The sequence below is a fragment of the Camellia sinensis genome, chromosome 10, assembly GCF_055761805.1.
Source record: "Camellia sinensis isolate YWXY chromosome 10, ASM5576180v1, whole genome shotgun sequence".
NCBI lineage: Eukaryota > Viridiplantae > Streptophyta > Magnoliopsida > Ericales > Theaceae > Camellia > Camellia sinensis.
This window is the reverse complement of record NC_138970.1, coordinates 158,576,163-158,594,676: the sequence shown is the minus strand read 5'-3', so window position 1 is coordinate 158,594,676 and position 18,514 is coordinate 158,576,163.

The window sequence follows — 18,514 nt, the reverse complement described above, 5'->3', positions numbered from 1 at the left end:
TCATTTGCGCATCCCGAGGGGGAGGCTGTGGCCATCTTTCTCCTTTTTTTGCATTCTTTCTATTAATTAATTAGAAATTCTGTAATAATTAATGTATTTATTATTCGGACTGTAATATTTATTTGTACCCTCCGAGTGAGGGCAATTGTGTAATAAGTGTGCGTGAGTGGATGTATGTCTTCCAACCCCACGTCTTTCTTCCCTTTTATTTACCTGCTTATGATGGTAGACTAGGGCATAATTTAAAATTAGCATACCTTATGCTATGCATGCGTGCATCCATACATTTGCCTCGCATGCACTGGGCTCGGCATATCATTCTAACTGCATTTGTACTTCAATTTCAAATTGAATACGTGATAGTTGTAGCATTTCACATGCCATGTTTAGATTAGCCGAGCCTATCTTAATCGCATTCTGTATGTGTTGCATTAGCCGCTTTAACATGAACTAGGATCACGCATGTTTGCTAACTAGTTTATTGTTTTGGCACGAAGTACGATGTAAGTATTTATGCTTTAGCATCTCGCATGCGTGTGAATGTTAACATGATAGCATGCTTACCATGTGGCTAGATGCTTATGTGTTAGACTATTTGAATGCCTATGGGTGGAGGTTGGATTGTTTGAGTTGGAAAAACTCGTTGAAATCCGTATTGTAGCCTACTTGCGAGTAGCAAATTCCAAAGTACTTTGTTTTAAGACAAACGGATATGCAATGCTTATTTCCAAATTAGGCAATCTAGTCTATACTTGTTTGCTGTGCGCATAATATAGTAACGCTAGGCTAATAATTGGAATAAGAACCCATAACGTTTTCAAAAACGGATATCACGGTTAGTAGAGGCCGATCTTCGGATCGGGCGAGAGGGGGTGCCCATAGCTGACCTTCCCCAATCGTACCCTAGCTCCCGAGCCGAGACAACTCCGGTGATGACAGACATGTGGCCTTCGGCACCGAGTCAAGGTTTCCTAAATTCCCCCATAAAAAATATTTAGGTGGCGACTCTATATCTGGCAAAGCAGTCCATGTTTGGCACTTCTTTTTCTAAAAATCTGTTTCTCAAAACGATTTGCCGGATTTGGACTCTTTGGTTCAGATTAAGAACCGTGACAATTTGAGAGTCCGAACTGTAGTAACCCCAAAATGAACAGAACGGGACTCACCGTCCCGGGGCGTTCGGGGACGTCTACACTCAACATTAATAATTAATGAATTAAAAATTATAAAATTAAAAACACAACAAAATCAATTCCTAACACAAGCAATGTAATGCCCTCAAAATAATACATAAACCCATCATTTAACAGTTCTATAAACATGGTAGATAAGTCACATTTCCAATCATCAGAGTTAATATTACAAAAGGGTATTTCATATAAGTTCCAAATGTTTACAACATAATAAAATGCCCCATGGGCTTACATCTTTCCAAGTTGCTACTTGGTTACAACAAAAGAAGAGTTCTAACTCCTTTACAAGTAAAGCCCTCGGCTTATATTTACATTTAAATACAAATATTGACAAAACATCAAAATGAAGCCTTCAACTCCAAAACCTCCTAAGCTATACCCTTGGAGGTGGCATATCGCCTGTACTTGAAAATGGTGTCCCAAGTAGGGTGAGCCAAAGCCCAGTAAAGATATACTAAACCAAATATAAGAAATAACTAAAACATTAGCATTCGACAAATGGTTAACACTTATAGACCAGCATCCACCCTTTTCATAGCCCAGCAACAATTACATCCATATTTCAATTCATTTCCATTTATTTATTTGGATCGATACATAGACATGGTTCATTATTTACCCAAATAATTCAAAATGAGACTACAACTCATATTATCAACGCATCAATCATCTACGTCATTCAGACATATTTAAGATTTTGGGACTTTCACCCTGGACACTCCGACCAACTTAGTTATCAATGGAGTCCATCCCCTATCTCCTCCCAAGTAATGGAGTACATCCCCTATCTCCTCCCATACAAAGATACATATACAATGTATTTAAACACATTATGATATACAATGATCAATTAAAGCACATATTCAATGTGTTAATCCAACCGTCATATTCAATGACATAATTCAGTTCATTAGTTTCAATTTACCTAATCCTCATGTAGCTCTACAACAATCATAGCTATCCTCCACCAATAGCCCAAAACAGTTATTTCTAAATAGATAAATAAATTTATCAAACAGATAATTTATCAACCTTTCCATAGGTGAATGATTTATCAATCCGACTACACCATTACATCACAAATTTTTCCAATTTCATAATTACCAAACCAATTTCATATTTCCACTAAATAATTTATTTAATTCCAATTAGGGCAAATCTTCCCCTTTTCTCAAATATTGCACTCAAGGCCAAATTTCACCCATAATATACTATTAACCCATTATCAAGGTCTCATAGACACATGGAGCCCCAAAATATAAAACCCCTCTTTTATAATTTCATATCAAACCCTAACTTTGCCCAAAACTCCCAAACACTGCCATCTATACAAAATAACCAACATTTATGTCAAAACCCATAATAAGGAGTATATTATCCCTACCTCAAAGTTAGGAGCTCAAAGGAGAAGAAGGATGAAACTCAAGATGCTACAAATCCATACTTTTTCGGATCAAAGTGAAGCCCACACAAAGTTCTACCTTTTTAACAAAAGGAAAAGGGTAGAAAACCTCAAGAACAAGGTGTATTTGTAGACAGAGTGAGAAAGTAGAAAGAGAGGCAGCTGAAATTAGGGTTTGGGGTGAAAAGTAGATGAAAAAGTGATGGAGAAAACCGCTACTGTGATCTGATATATGCGAGGCTCGCTCGAGCGAAGGAGTCATCGCTCAAGCGACCAGACACAAAAGAACCTCGCTCGAGCGCAAGAAGCCTCGCTCAAGCACACAATTCAAAGCTTTAAGTCTGCAACGCAGAAGCACGCTTGAGCGCAAGAGTTCTCGCTCGAGCGAAGGAACTCAAAACGTAGGGCTCGCTCGCTCGAGGGCAAGAAGCGTCGCTCAAGCGAAAAATACCAACCTTCAGGTTTTTCAAAGTCACAGACACACGCTCGAGCGCAAGAACGCTCGCTCGAGCGAATAGATATATAACACATGCCTCGCTCGAGCGTAAGAAAGCTCGCTCGAGCGAAAACTGCGTCTGAAAAAAAAAACCAGAAGACCTTCAATACTCGCTCGAGCACAAGAACCTTCGCTCGAGTGAAGAAGCAAATACCCAAGGCTCGCTCGAGCGCAAAAAGCCTCGCTCGAGCGAAGAAGCCAAAACCTGGGCAGCAACCATTTGTTTCAACACACAACCAACCTGTAACAAACTTACCCAACACATCCCAAAACTCAAATACAAGGAATTAAAAGATGGAAACAAGATATAGACAATAACAAACAACCACGGAACCTAAGTCCAAAACACAATATATGACGGGAAAAATCGGGATCGCTATAACCTCCCCCCCTTAAAGAATTTCGTCCCCGAAATTACACATACAAGTTTCAAAATTGTGATCATTTAATTCTCAACGTGGTTACAATACATCACTTACTAACATGATCCACTACCGATCATCCCATCTCTTCTCAAGAGAACAACTTACAAATGTAGTTCAATACACATTATCATGCATTCTTTCGAAATTCAACTAATTTCAATACGCACATTCTATAACTCCATAACATATTCAATGTTAATAACATATTTGCATTTCTACAACACATTCAACATATACAATGTTAAATTAAACTCACATTTCCGAAACATATTCAACAATTTCAATACTTCCATAGGCCAAAACATATACAATGTTTTTAGAGGTCATCAATAAAACAAAATCTCAACAAATGCCCAAACATTAACAAATAAGTCCGGATATTTCTCTCGGACCTCCAATTCACGTTCCCAAGTTGCTTCCTTAATTCCATGATGTTTCCACAATACTTTCACCAAAGGAATCGTCTTGCCTCGCAAGACTTGGTCCCGTCTATCTAAGGCCCTCAACGGTCTCTTCTCATACGAAGCATCTTCATCTACCTCTAAGTCGGTCCAATCCAATACATGTGATGGATCCGGCTCATATTTCCAAAGCATACTAACATGAAACACGTCATGCACTCCGGACAACTGCGGAGGCAATGCCAAACGATAAGCAACCTCCCCAATCTGCTCAAGGATCTCAAAAGGGCCAATAAACCGAGGGGACAACTTCCCACTCTTCCCAAACCTCATCAAACCCCTCCTAGGTGATATTTTCAGAAAGACGTGATCACCCACCTCAAATGACAAAGGTTTCCTCTTACGGTCGACATAACTCTTTTGGCAACTCTGGGCCATAACCAACCTCTTACGGATAAGTGCCACTTTCTCCGTCGTTTCTTGCACCAACTCCGGGCCCAACAAAGGTGCATCACCCACCTCAGCCCAACATACTAGAGATCTACACGGTCGGCCATACAAGGCCTCAAACGGTGCCATGCCAATACTCGATTGGAAACTGTTATTGTAGGTAAACTCCACTAAGGGTAAGGTTTCTCCCACGACCCTGTAAAGTCAAGGACACAACCTCGAAACATATCCTCAAGGATCTGAATGGTACGCTCGGACTGCTCGTCAGTCTAAAGATGGTAAGCCGTGCTAAAAGTCAATCTAGTGCCCAAGGCACTCTGCAAACTCTGCCACAACCTAGCAGTAAAATGCAGATCTCTATCTGAGACGATCGACACTGGGACCCCATGCAACCTCACAATGTCCCGTACATACAAGTCGGCAAGGTGATCTACTGAATCTCTCACGGGCATAAGGATAAAATGCGCCGACTTAGTTAAACGGTCCACTACCACCCAAATGGCATCACTACCCCGTTGAGTTCTCGGAAGACCCACAATAAAATCCATCGTGATGTACTCCTATTTCCACTCGGCTATAGGCAAGGGTTGTAACAAACCCGCTAGCCTCTGATGTTCAGCCTTCATTTGCTGACAAGTAAGGCACTTAGATACAAAAACTGCCACATCCTTCTTCATCCCCCTCCACCAAAACTGGCGACTCAGATCATGATACATCTTTGTGCCATCCGGATGCACCGCAAGGCGTGAATGGTGAAACTCTTAGAGTACTTCCTCTCGGCAAGACTACGGCATGAACAAGCAGTCTCGGTACCTCACACTCAAAGTGAGTGATTTATCAATCCAACTACACCATTACATCACAAATTTTTCCAATTTCATAATTACCAAACCAATTTCATATTTCCACTAAATAATTTATTTAATTCCAATTAGGACAAATCTTCCCCTTTTTCTCAAATATTGCACTCAAGACCAAATTTCACCCATAATATACTATTAACCCATTATCAAGGTCTCATAGACACGTGGAGCCCCAAAATATAAAACCCCTCTTTTATAATTTCATATCAAACCCTAACTTCGCCCAAAACTCCCAAACACTACCATCTATACAAAATAACCAACATTTATGTCAAAACCCATAATAAGGAGTAGATTATCCCTACCTCAAAGTTAAGAGCTCAAATGAGAAGAATGATGAAACTCAAGATGCTTCAAATCCACACTTTTTCGGATCAAAGTGAAGCTCACACAAAGCTCTACCTTTTTAACAAAAGGAACAGGGTAGAAAACCTCAAGAACAAGGTGTATATGTAGACAGAGTGAGAAAGTAGAGAGAGAGGCAGCCGAAATTAGGGTTTCGGGTGAAAAGGAGATGAAAAAGTGATGGAAAAAACCGCTGCTGCGATCTGATATATGCGAGGCTTGCTCGAGCGAAGGAGTCGTCGCTCGAGCGACCAGACACAAAAGAACCTCGCTCGAGCACAAGAAGCCTTGCTCGAGCGCACAATTCAAAGCTTCAGATCTGCAATGCAGAAGCACGCTCGAGTGCAAGAGTTCTCGCATAAGTGAAGGAACTCAAAACATAGGGCTCACTCGCTCGAGCGCAAGAAGCGTCGCTTGAGCAAAGAATACCAACCTTTAGGTTTTTCAAAGACGCAGACGCACGCTCGAGTACAAGAACGCTCGCTCGAGCGAATGGACAAATAACACAGGCCTCACTCGAGCGGAAACTGCGGCTGAAAAGGAACCAGAAGACCTTCAATCCTCGCTTGAGCGAAGAAGCAAATACCTAAGGCTCGCTCGAGCACAAAAAGCCTTGCTCGAGCGAAGAAGCCAAAACTTGGGTAGCAACCATTTGTTTCAACACACAACCAACCTGCAACAAAGTTACCCAACACATCCCAAAACTCAAATACAAGGAATTAAAGGATGGAAACAAGATATAGACAACAACAAACAACCATAGAACCTAAGTCCAGAACACAATATATGACGGGGAAAACCGGGATCGCTATAAGCAAATTATTCAAAATCCTAAACTTTAAATAAAATTATAAACTAACATAAGCACATCTTTCAAAATCCTAAATTAAATCATCAAAATCATTCACTACCCAACAATACAATTAAAGTAAAATTATTCAAAATACTAAACTTACCTAAAAGTAATTCTTCGTTAACTTTTATATTCATCCAAAATGCAATAATAAAATAATAATAAATTATTGTCAAACTTCATCCAATTCAAACCCATTAAATAAAATAAAAAAATTTGCAAACTCGCAAAATCCATCATTAAAAAAAAAAAAAAAAATTCTAAGTGGGGGTCGGGGTCTTGCGGGCGCTGGTAAAACCCACAACCCACCCACGACCCGCAATAATGTCATATTCCAAATCGTATTTGCCTGTATTGTATCTGCGAAATCGCCCATTTGTATGGGGATCAAATCGGGTTGGGCGGTTCAAATAACTCTATACCCAACCCTAGCAAGAATGATTGTTTGGGTATTGAGGAGAAAAGGGAATAAGCATGGCGGTGACAGTAGACTCAAAGCAAAGCTTTTATAGGCTCGAATTGCGATGCGACATGGCGGTGATATAGACTAAATTGATTAAATTAGTCAATAAAAATAAAATAATTTAATTTAATTAATAAAATAAAATATTACATCAAAATTGTAATTATTTCATTTTTTCTCTTACAATCAAACTAACTACAAAAAAGTCAAAAATTATTTTAAATATAACTTTTTTTAGTCAAACTAAAATAACTAAAAAATCAAACTAAATTAGTTTATCCCAAAGGAGGGCTCAGTGGGCGGTGACAAAGAAGTAGCACTGGACAAGAGGTTGGATTCACAAGAGGACAATTCAATGGTGAAGGCAAAAAAAAATTAAATTAGAGAGGCACTTATTTTCACAAGTAAAAAAAAAAAAAAAAATCCCTAACCAAGAATAATAAGGTATTAATAATTTTTGAATTAATATTAAACACAAAACTTAAATAAATTATTACAAAAATATTTCATATAAAATTTTATGATCAACCTTGAGAAAGATCGAAAAGATAGTATTACTTGTAATTAGTATATCATGGACAATACAAAAAGTCATATATATAAATCTTAAATTAAATTGTATCTACCACTATTATAAAAGTGTGAAGAGCCTGTCATGTTTTCTACTCTTTTTTTTTAAAATCTCAATTTTACCCTCTCAAATCTACTATATTTTCTAAAAGTCATGAAGAGTTCTATATAAACCAACTATTTCTTTATTTTTGGAGTTGAACACTTAAAAACGATATTTCTGTTTCCAAGAGTCCTATATAAATATAAATAAATATGTCTCCCTTCTTATCAAAATAAAATAATAAAAAAAATCCGTCTCCTTATTCTTTTACATTGACGATGATTGAAGAACAAAAAATAATTACTCTTTCTTATTTTTTGTATCTGTTCTATACTGATATACATAATATTTACAATTGTCCATCATAAAACAAATCAATGTGAATAATTTTGATTGAATCTTAAAATTGTATGCATTCGTTCGAATCTAGATAGAGAAAAGTACATGCATTTTTAAAATAAAGGTTTGCGCTACATTTCAAAATTTCGCAGGTTATCTTAAATTATATTTTATAAACTGTAATATTTTACATGATACTTTAATAACCTAGGTGTGATGTCAAAATTCTAAAGAAGAATCACTTTCGTTGGTTTTATTTTTTAAATATGTTTTTCAGTTTTTGATTTTTCATATTTTCTTAGTTTTGGTGATTAAAGATATTGAAATTTCTTCATATTTTGTATTTAAATTATATTTTTACATGAAATCTAATATCTAATAATCTAAATAGAATTAAAAAAGTAAAATATTGGTAAAAAAAATATAAACTCAAACACGTACTATTTATATATTTTTTGTTATTATTATTATTTAATATTAATAATTTTTTTTCAAAAAAAGTACACAACAAATTATTTTCTAAGTGTATTTAGATTAAGTGAATCTAAATCTAGAACTACAATTAAAAAATAAAACAGTATTCAATTAAGTGAATTTAAAAAATGAATAAAAGGGTTATTAACAAAAATAGTGTCAAAGACAAAAAAAATAAGAAAACCAAAAAATTCAAAACAAATCAAACCAAGCACTATAAACTTCTCTTTTCCCTTCTTTTTTTTTTTTTGGTCTAAATCTTTCTCCACTAATCATTAATTTTACACAAATTACTCATAAATTTCTTTCAATTTTTCTGTCAATTTAATAATCTAATTAAAAAATATTGCATACACACAAAAATGTAAGACTACACATCTAATGACTAATATTATATTTTTCATCATACAAGATATTCGTGATACAGAAAGCGAGACTCAACAGCTTATGATGTATAAAAATATATGACATATTGATATTAATGCATTCTTACACCAAAAGTATGCAAATAATATATAATATTGGGTTCAATAAATTTGTATTATGAGATGGACTATTAAATAAAACTTTATAATTGTGTAATTAATTTCATACCTTCAATTGTATTATAGGTACGGATTATGAAAAATTAAAGTGGGAAGTTGATAGAAACAAATTTGTGTAATACTATGTATTTAAAGGACCTATTTATTGTTTATTATTTAAAATAAGATTGTGATCTCAACAATATAATTATAAATTAATGTTTATGTTTATAAAGTTTTTCATTTATCAGTTAAATTCTTCAGTAGAGTATGTATTCATTTATTACGTAGTTGTATTTTTGGTATGGATCAATTTACATATACAAGTCTCCATACTTAGCATAAATATCACATACCAATTTAAGAGATACGCATAATTATAATACTCACAGTTAATAAAAACCACATGCCATGTGCAACGCACATGCCCAACCAACCAACTATTTAATTATGAATAATTAACTTCTCATTGGCGTTTGCATTTTTAAATTAGAGATTTGTGCTGCATTTCAAAATTTCACAGGTATCTTCGTACACTTTCTTGTTGTTTAAATTATATTTTACGAACTGTAATATTTTATATGATACTTTAATAACCAAAGTATGATGTCAAAATTCAAAATAAGAACTACATTCGTTAGTTTATATTTTAAATTTGTTTTTTTTATTATAGATTTTTTCATATTTTCTCAATTTTGATGATTAAAGATATTGAAATTTCTTCATATTTTATATTTAAATTATACTTTTACATGAAATCTAGTATCTAATAATCTAAATAGAATTAAAAAGTCAAATATTGGTAAAAAAAAAAAGAAAAAAAACTCTGTTTGACAAAACTCCTTTCAGTTGTATTTGTTTTCGCACTTTTTATTTCAGAAAGGCTATGAGCTTTTAGATGCGAATCCAATCCGAATTGTGCCTTGTAGAGAAGTTTTGTGATGTTAATTCTTTCAAGATTGCCACTTCGCTGATTATGACGAGGATCGAGCTGCCGATCAGCTCGCGGGGGTCGAGGGGGCAGCGCCCCTTGGCGGGTCCGGGGCAGCGCCACGGCGGGGTCGAGGGGCAGCGTCCCCGAAGCAAAATGCAAAAATGCATTCCAAGTAGCCTGTTCGCTCGAGCGGACATTCCCCCCCTCGAGCGGAGAATGCTGAGTTCCAGAAGTTTATTCGCCTGCAAAAATACTGGATGTTTTTTTTTCCAGCTCGAGCGGAACTTTTCGTACTCGAGCGTAGATCCGCTCGAGCGGCTAATCTGACGCTCAAGCGGAGATCGCGGGACAGTTTTCTATAAATACGTGTTTCAGTCCAAATCTAGGATTACGCCTCCATATCTTCTTCTTGGGTTCTAGGGTTTATATCTTGGGCTATTTTGCTAATTTTCTTTGATGTTTTGATTGAGTATGCAACTCATAGTTTAAAGAGTATACATCAAAGGATTATTTGTTTGTTCTACACAAAAGAGAGAGTTGTTCTTCGGTGGATTCTGAAGAATTCGAGCCTGAAGCTTTGGTGGATTCTAGAGTGGCTCATCGTTAAGACAATTCCGAGGTGAAGATGGGGTTGGAAGAGGCACATAGGGGTTGGTTCAATTTGGGTGTGGATTCGCTAGGTAATTGAGAGTATACCTGCGTAATTCCTTTATATCTCCTTAGTGGATTGTTTTGTGGCTGTTGTCCGTGGTTTTTTATCACAATTGGAGGTGCTCCAATTGTGGTTTTTCCACGTTAAAATCATTGTGTTGATTTGTCTTGATTGTTTGATCGGGATTGCTATATACTGCTTAAAATTGATACATAATCACAAATCAATATCTAGGGGATTTCTAGATTTTTCACTTTTGACATTTTCCTCTCACTCTAAACCCTATTTTTCTTCCCCTTCTCTCTATAAAACCTTCTCAAGGCACTAAAACTCTTTGATCTTTGCAAACCTTGGGTCTAGATCATCATCATCTCTCTCTCTAAATCTTGAAGATCAAGCTTGAACTCCTCTTGGTGTTGTGGAAAGTTGAAGGATCTTCTATCAAAGCTAGGGTTTTCATTATTTTCTTCAAGAAGCTTGAGGTAGGGATTTCTTGAGTTATATATACATGTTTTGCCATGCAAATGTTGATTTATGAGTTTTCTTGAAGTTCTCATGTTGATTTCTACTTAGAGACCAAAAATGTAGATAGTTTTAAATGTGGGTTTAAAATTTCAAACCTTTTGTTAACCCTAGAGGGTTTTCTCTTCATTTAACCTAAGAAAGGTGATCTTGGGGTGTGTTTCACTATGAGATGGAAAAATGTTGGGTTTTTTATGAAAACCCTAGAATTTGGGGATTTTTCTTAAAATGTGGAAAGGCCTATTGAGTTCTTTCTTTTCTTGTGAAAAAGAGTAAATGAGCATTGATTTTATGATGTAGTTTGCAAATGACAAGACTTGATATATGTATGAAAGTGGAGAATTTCTTTTAAAGTCCTTTGATAAATGTATGTGTATATAGAGTTGTAAGGTGGCAAGTTGTGGTGTGCCATGAATGATGTGAAAAGTGTTTAATGTTAATGGAATGGCAAATAAAATGAAAGGTGACATGAATGACATGTTGAAAGGTTTGGTAGTGATGAGTCATTGATGATAAAATTGATGATGAAGAAATGTTTTGTGTAACCGGGCTATTGCCTTGGAAGATGTAAGCCCTTAAAGGCATTTTATTGTTTTGGGACTAGGTGCTTCACATGCTATAGATTCATGTGTATTTCTATCATCGAATGTATATCCGCATGTGAAACTTTTGTATAAACTATCCTATTAATTATGTAAAGATGGGAGGCTTATTGTCATGGTTTAGTGAATGTTAATTAATGTGGGTAATTCATGTTGAATTATTTCGGGGCGTTACACATATATAAAAAAATATTATATATATTGATCTTATATAGTATATTTATATATGTTGTATTTATATAATAAAATATAATATAAATGTAACTTAGGTTACTGTAATGCCCCAAAAATAACCCAACACAAATTAGGTACATCAACCAATACCCATCAAAGAATAATAGCAATTCTCCAACCTTTACATCATTAATCAATAAGGTTTGTACAAAATTTCCACATGCGATTTATACATTCAATGATATAAAAACACATGAATCTATAGCATGTAGAACATCAAATCCCAAAAGAATAAATAAAATGCCCTTAAGGGGTTACATATTCCAAGGCTTAAGCCCGATTACACAAAAATGGTCTCTCAGACTCATATATGAATAGCCCTTGGCTAGCAAAATAATTCACAACAAAAATAGAGTCATTTACTCTCCACAAAATATGCCTACGCCCTCAACTCGGCGGGGTCACCACATCTTTTCCTACACCAAAATCCCATATGGGTGAGCATAAAGCCCAGTAAAGAAATCTTAACAAAGTATATACATTATGCAAGAATTCCTAATATGAAATGCACATGTCATGCAATGCCTTTAGATAAAGATTTTGTTTACATCTCTTTGAAAACCTCCATGCATAATGATTACTTGAAATTCTCTACAATTCAGAAATTTACAAATTTATTTATTTATTGGGGCGGTAAATACAACTCAGGTAATCCCTAGGTTGGTGTTTGCAAGTAGGCCGAGCACTACCAAAAACCCCACTTTACCGGTTGCTAACCGGAAGGGAAGTTGTACCTCCTCCGCACGTGTTTTCGGTCTTTCACCCTGGACACTCAGGCCAACTTATCAATTCCATCTACACCTCCTATCCAAACTTACCAACGTATTTACCCCATAAACATTTCCATGGTTTCATTTCACAATATTTCATTCTCAATGAAAGTTCCAAATCCCAATTTAGAACACTACATCATGTTTCTCTACTTTCAACATAACTCCAACAAATGTTCCATAAGTTCAAGACTTCCATTTTCTCTTTTCAATGCCATTCCGACCAATGGCCAAAAGTTGCTATCATTTATCAATATATAACAATATGCCCACAATTCATACACTTCCATCATTTTAACCATTTCAAAACTATAGCAAATATTTGGACAACAACTTCTAATCCCAACAATTCTCATATGTTAAGAAACCCATCATCAATATATATGCATTTGTATAAAAACAATGAATCCTCCACTTTCTTTACTTATCATGGCACACAACAATATAAATATATATATATATACATATAATATCAACCATGTACCCTCATCTTCTTTCATTTAAGAAAAACCTCAAATTTCTAGGTTTATTCACACAAACGATGTATTTCTCCATTTTCTTGGCAAAATCTCACCAAAAAACATGATTTTTATGCCAATGTGCTTCAACTACTCAAGAAAATCTTTTAATGAAACAAAAGATAAATTTCTTTAACAAGCTACTAATTTCTTCAGTCAAAAACCAAAACCTTTTTAATATCTTTAAGAAAATTTCAAAATCAACATCAATCTTGCATAAACAAGTATATATAACTCAAAGAAATCCCTAACTTAGGCTTGATGAAGAGATTTTATGAAACCCTAGGATCAAAAGTTGTAGAAACTCTATCTCTACGGTACAAGGTGAGGTTCTTGCTTTGCTCTTCAAGATTTGTGAAAAATGATGGATCAAAACTCAATGGATTGCAAGAAATCAAGGATTTTTGGTGTTTGATGAGAGTTTTTAGAGAGAAAGAGGAGCAAAATAATATTTAGAGTGAGAGAGAAATGTCCCAAAAGTGATATGCACAGCATAAAAGAATGAGGAAAAATAGAGTTTTCGGACTCAGGTCCGTCCCACACGTGCGGCACTTGCCCCTGCACGTGTAGCCCTCACCTCTGCACGTGCGGCTCTCTCATCCGCACCACACTCGGCACTTGCATATAATGCAGTGTGCAAGGCTCAAATTCCCCACTTCCCCACACGTGTGGCCTCATCTCCCACACGTGCGGCCCTCTTCTGCACGTGCGGCCTTGGTCCTCCAGCCTAGAAATTTTTTGGTTCGATTCTGGGTACTTTGGACCAGACCTCGCACTCTACGGAACAAGAGAAATTCAGCACCGGAATAAACACGAACAAAAACTTGCGGAAAAACTCCAGAACACAATAAACCCAAATGATTAACAAGTCCTAAGTTAAACTGACGCCCCAACGAGAAAATTCCAAGGTTAAACAAGGGAAAAAGAACGAATAGGACACCCGGTCATCACAACCTCCCCACCATAGGAAATATCGCCTCTGAAATTTGAATAAACTACTCAAAAGAAAAGTTTTTAGCAATCACAACCATGCTATTTCAATTCCAAACAGCGAAATGAATTCTCAACCCACATTTACCATTCTCATCATGATTATTACACTAACATTGACCATTCAAGATAAACACATGCATGGAGATTTTTTTAATAAATTTAGTAACAACTCACAACAACTTCATGCTTGAAACAACAATGTACATAATAACGCGTACTTAACATTTTCAATACATTTCTCTCCAACACTAGGAATTAATGCTAATGAAAAATGCTTACACATGTTCAAATAAATCTGGATACTTGGAGTGAACTTCCGCTTCCCACTCCCACGTTGCTTCTTCAACTCCATTGTGTCTCCACAACACCTTCATTAACGGTATGGTTTTACCCCATAATACTTGCTCTTGGGTCTCTAATATTTGAACCGGTCGTTCTTCATAAGAGGCATCCTCATCCACCTCCAAATCGACCCAATCTAGCACATGAGAAGGGTTGGGTTCATACTTCCTAAGCATGGACACATGAAACTTGTTGTGAACCCTCGAAAGTTGTGGCGTTAAAGCCAAGCGATACGCCACTTCCCCAATTCTCTCCAATATCTTGAAAGGCCCAATGAACCTCGGAGACAACTTACCACTCTTACCGAACCTCATCAAACCCCACCTAGGTGAGATTTTAAGGAATACATGGTCACCCACTCCGAAAGATAAAGGTCGTCTCCTCTTATCAGCATAACTTTTCTGTCAACTTTCGACTATAGCTAACCTCTTCTGAATGAGAGCAACTTTCTCGGTTGTCTCCCTTACAATTTTCAGACCCAACAATGGTGCATCCCCCACCTCGGCCCCGCAAACCGGTGATTTACAAGGTCGGCCATACAAGGCCTCAAACAGTGCCATCTCGATACTAGCTTGGTAACTATTGTTATAGGCAAATTCAATCAATGGTAAGTGCCTCTCCCAAGACCTCTTGAAATCAAGGACACAAACTCTAAGCACGTCCTCCCAAATTTGAATGGTACGCTCCGACAGCCCATTGGTTTGAGGATGGTAAGCGGTACTAAAGGTCAACTTAGTTCTCAATGCCTCTTGAAGGCTTTACCATAACCGGGCAATAAAGCGAGGATGCTTATCTGATACTATGGTTACCGGAACCCCATGAAGTCGAACTATCTCCCTAATGTATAACTCTGCCAAGTGCTCAACTGAGTCGCCGATACGCATCAGAATGAAATGCATAGACTTAGTCAACCTATCAACAAACACCCAAATGGCATCGTTGCCCCGCTGTGTTCTAGGAAGCCCAACTACAAAATCCATGGTAACGTGCTCCCACTTCCACTCGGCTATCGGTAAGGGTTGTAACAAACTCGATGGTCTTTGGTGTTCGGCCTTCACTTGTTAACAAGTAAGGCACTTCGACACAAAGGAAGCGACATCCTGCTTCATACCCCTCCACCAGAACTAACGGCTAAGATCATGATACATTTTGGTGTCTCCTGGATGTACCGCAAGGTGTGAGTGATAGAACTCCTGAAGCACTTCCTCTCTACCAGATTTTGGTACAAACAAGCGGTCTAGGAAGCGCACACTCAGATCCGAGTGGACGTTCAAACCCTTCTCTTCCTTCCCGTTGCAGATTCTATCACGAATTGACTCTACTTCATGGTCTCCTTGTTGTGCCTCTATAACTTTACTAATCAAGGTAGGTTGAGCACTCAAAGTAAACAAAATTGCACCCTCCTCAGACTCACCCAAGTGTAATTCAAACTTGCCGATGACACCCAACATAACCCATTCCCGAATGGCCACGCTCGCTAAACTACTCACGGATTTTCGACTTAAGGTGTCGGCCACTACGCTGGCCTTTCCCGGATTATAGTGTAACTTGAAATCATAATCCTCCAAAAATTCTATCCACTTCTGTTGATGTAAATTCAAGTCTTTTTGGGAAAATAAATACTTTAGACTCTTATGATCGGAGAAAACGTCAAACTTCTCACCATACAAATAATGCCTCCAAATTTTTAAGGCAAACACTACTGCTGCTAACTCCAAGTCGTGGGTAGGGTAACTCTTCTCATGAGTTTTCAATTGTCGTGGACCGTAAGCTACAACCTTTCCCCCTTGCATCAAGGCACAAACAAGCCCATCCCGAGATACATCACAATAAACGGTGTAACCCAAACCTCGTTCCAAAATTATCAACACCGGTGCGGTAGTCAGTCTAGTCTTAAGCTCTTAGAACGATTTTTCGCAAGCCTCACTCCACGCAAACTTAATCCCCTTTCTCGTCAATCTAGTCACAAGCGCGGCTAGTCTAGAAAAGTCCCTTGAACTCATTTATTTTCCAGGTAGGGGTAGTCCTGAATTTGTTCACATACTTAGATGCGAAAAATGCAATAGTTACTTGTTTGTTCTTGTAAGTTCTATTGCAAGTGTGTGTAGGTTTGTATGTCTTAATCTGCAATGTGTTCTCTCCACTCATCTTAGATGTATAAAGCTTCCACTCACACCCATCACTACAGTTCACTTGAACCTTTCATGTCTCACTTTTTGTGAATTTGACATCATAACCCCTTTAACTGCATATTCCCTCACAACATTTTTAAATTCAATGGCATTATTAAACAACATTCCAATTTTAAATTCAATATTATCCATATCAACCTCAGGCCTAAATTTGGGGTACTTTGGCTTCCCATTACCCTCCTCATCAAATCCTTCAAGGGTTACTAATTCCTCCTCAGATGAATCCCATTGACAACACATTCCTCAAATGCATTGCCTCCATCTCCATTTGGTTCCTTCTCAACATTACCGTCAAACATTATATCATCCTCAGTAAGGTCATCCCCATCCTCACTACTATCTAAGAAATCACTATCTGATGAGACATCATTTTCCTCATCTTCACTGTTTGCTTCATCTTCATACTCATGATAATGAGGATGTTGAGCAGTTTCATCCTCATTTATAAGGACATCGCTTAAGAACAAAATAGGGTGAGGAGTGTCTACATTGTGTGGCACATGATGCTCAACAAATAATTCTAAGGTGTTTGTAGATCCCAGATAGTGAAACATTTCTAAAACATCTTGGTCAGTATCTAATATTCTTAACCTTGTAACCAGATCTTCTATGGGAATCCTATAAAAAAAAAAATTGTTTGTAATCAAATATTCCCAACTTCTTCACCATAAATATCAGCTCAGGAATAGAAAAGGTATCAACATCAATAGTATCAAACACATGTACTTTACCCCCAAAGTAACTCCTAGGCCCACCATCACTATCAATAAAGTACCCACTATGATGTAAAACTAATTTCATATTTATATCATCCATTGCTGCATTCACAAATAAACAAATATATCATAAATAATACATGGGACAACATATAGCAAAAGGACCACCTTCAAGACAAAAATGCATAAAAAATCAGTGGACTGAATAGGTGGCATGGCACCAACCACTCTGTCAGCCAACCACTCTGTCAATGTAATGGTCCATCAATGGAGATAACAAATTTCATATACAAAAAGACAATAAAGTAACCAACACACACACATACCCATGCAATAAAGTAAGATACAAACACAGAGTTTGCCATTACTTTATTCACAAAAAAAAAAAAAAGAAAAAAAAGAAAAAAACTTCATAGACAAATTTCAAGAACAAAGAAACAAAAAAAAAAAACTCGTATAAATCACTTACCAACACTCCAAATAACTGTAAGCACTAATATTGCAAACCCTAGTCTAGATTTTCTTCGAAATTGCAACAACCCCTATGTCCTAATTGACGAAATCGAAGAAATTAGGGCAAATTGTAGCCCTAATCAATGAAATCCAAGATTTGGGGCCTTTTATGTTGGTTTTGGCGCCAAAAATGGCTTTCTCCGTTACTTCATGAAACGGAGATGGACGAGGGACTTACATTGTGACACAAAATAAACTCTAGGGTTTTAATTATCAAAATTAAAAACCTAAGGTTTTAACTTTGGGATTTTTTTTTTATAACTTTTCCTTTATTTTAAATTAAAAATTAATAATTAAAAAATATTCCTCTCCCAACTTTATAATCATAGCCCGTGCTGAACATACAAAATAAAAAAAGAATAAAAGAAAAAATTGAAAGCAACTATTCTCTTTGTTTATCTTTTATACCCTCTCCTAATTTAAGCTCAAAGCAACACCAAAAAATAAGCCAATCGTAATGGTAGGCTGTTGTATTGCAGGATAACCCAAACCAAACCCCCAGCAGTGTTATTGTTATCTTATCCACGCTTTCTTCTAAGAAAGACCATATGGCGCCCTAGAAAACCTAATTCATGCGGCCATGAAGCTTATTTCAGAATTCATTTTGATAATTTAAATTATTCACTTTTTAATATATAATGAAAAAAATATAATTTTAAAAAATTAAGTTGATCAGATATCGAAA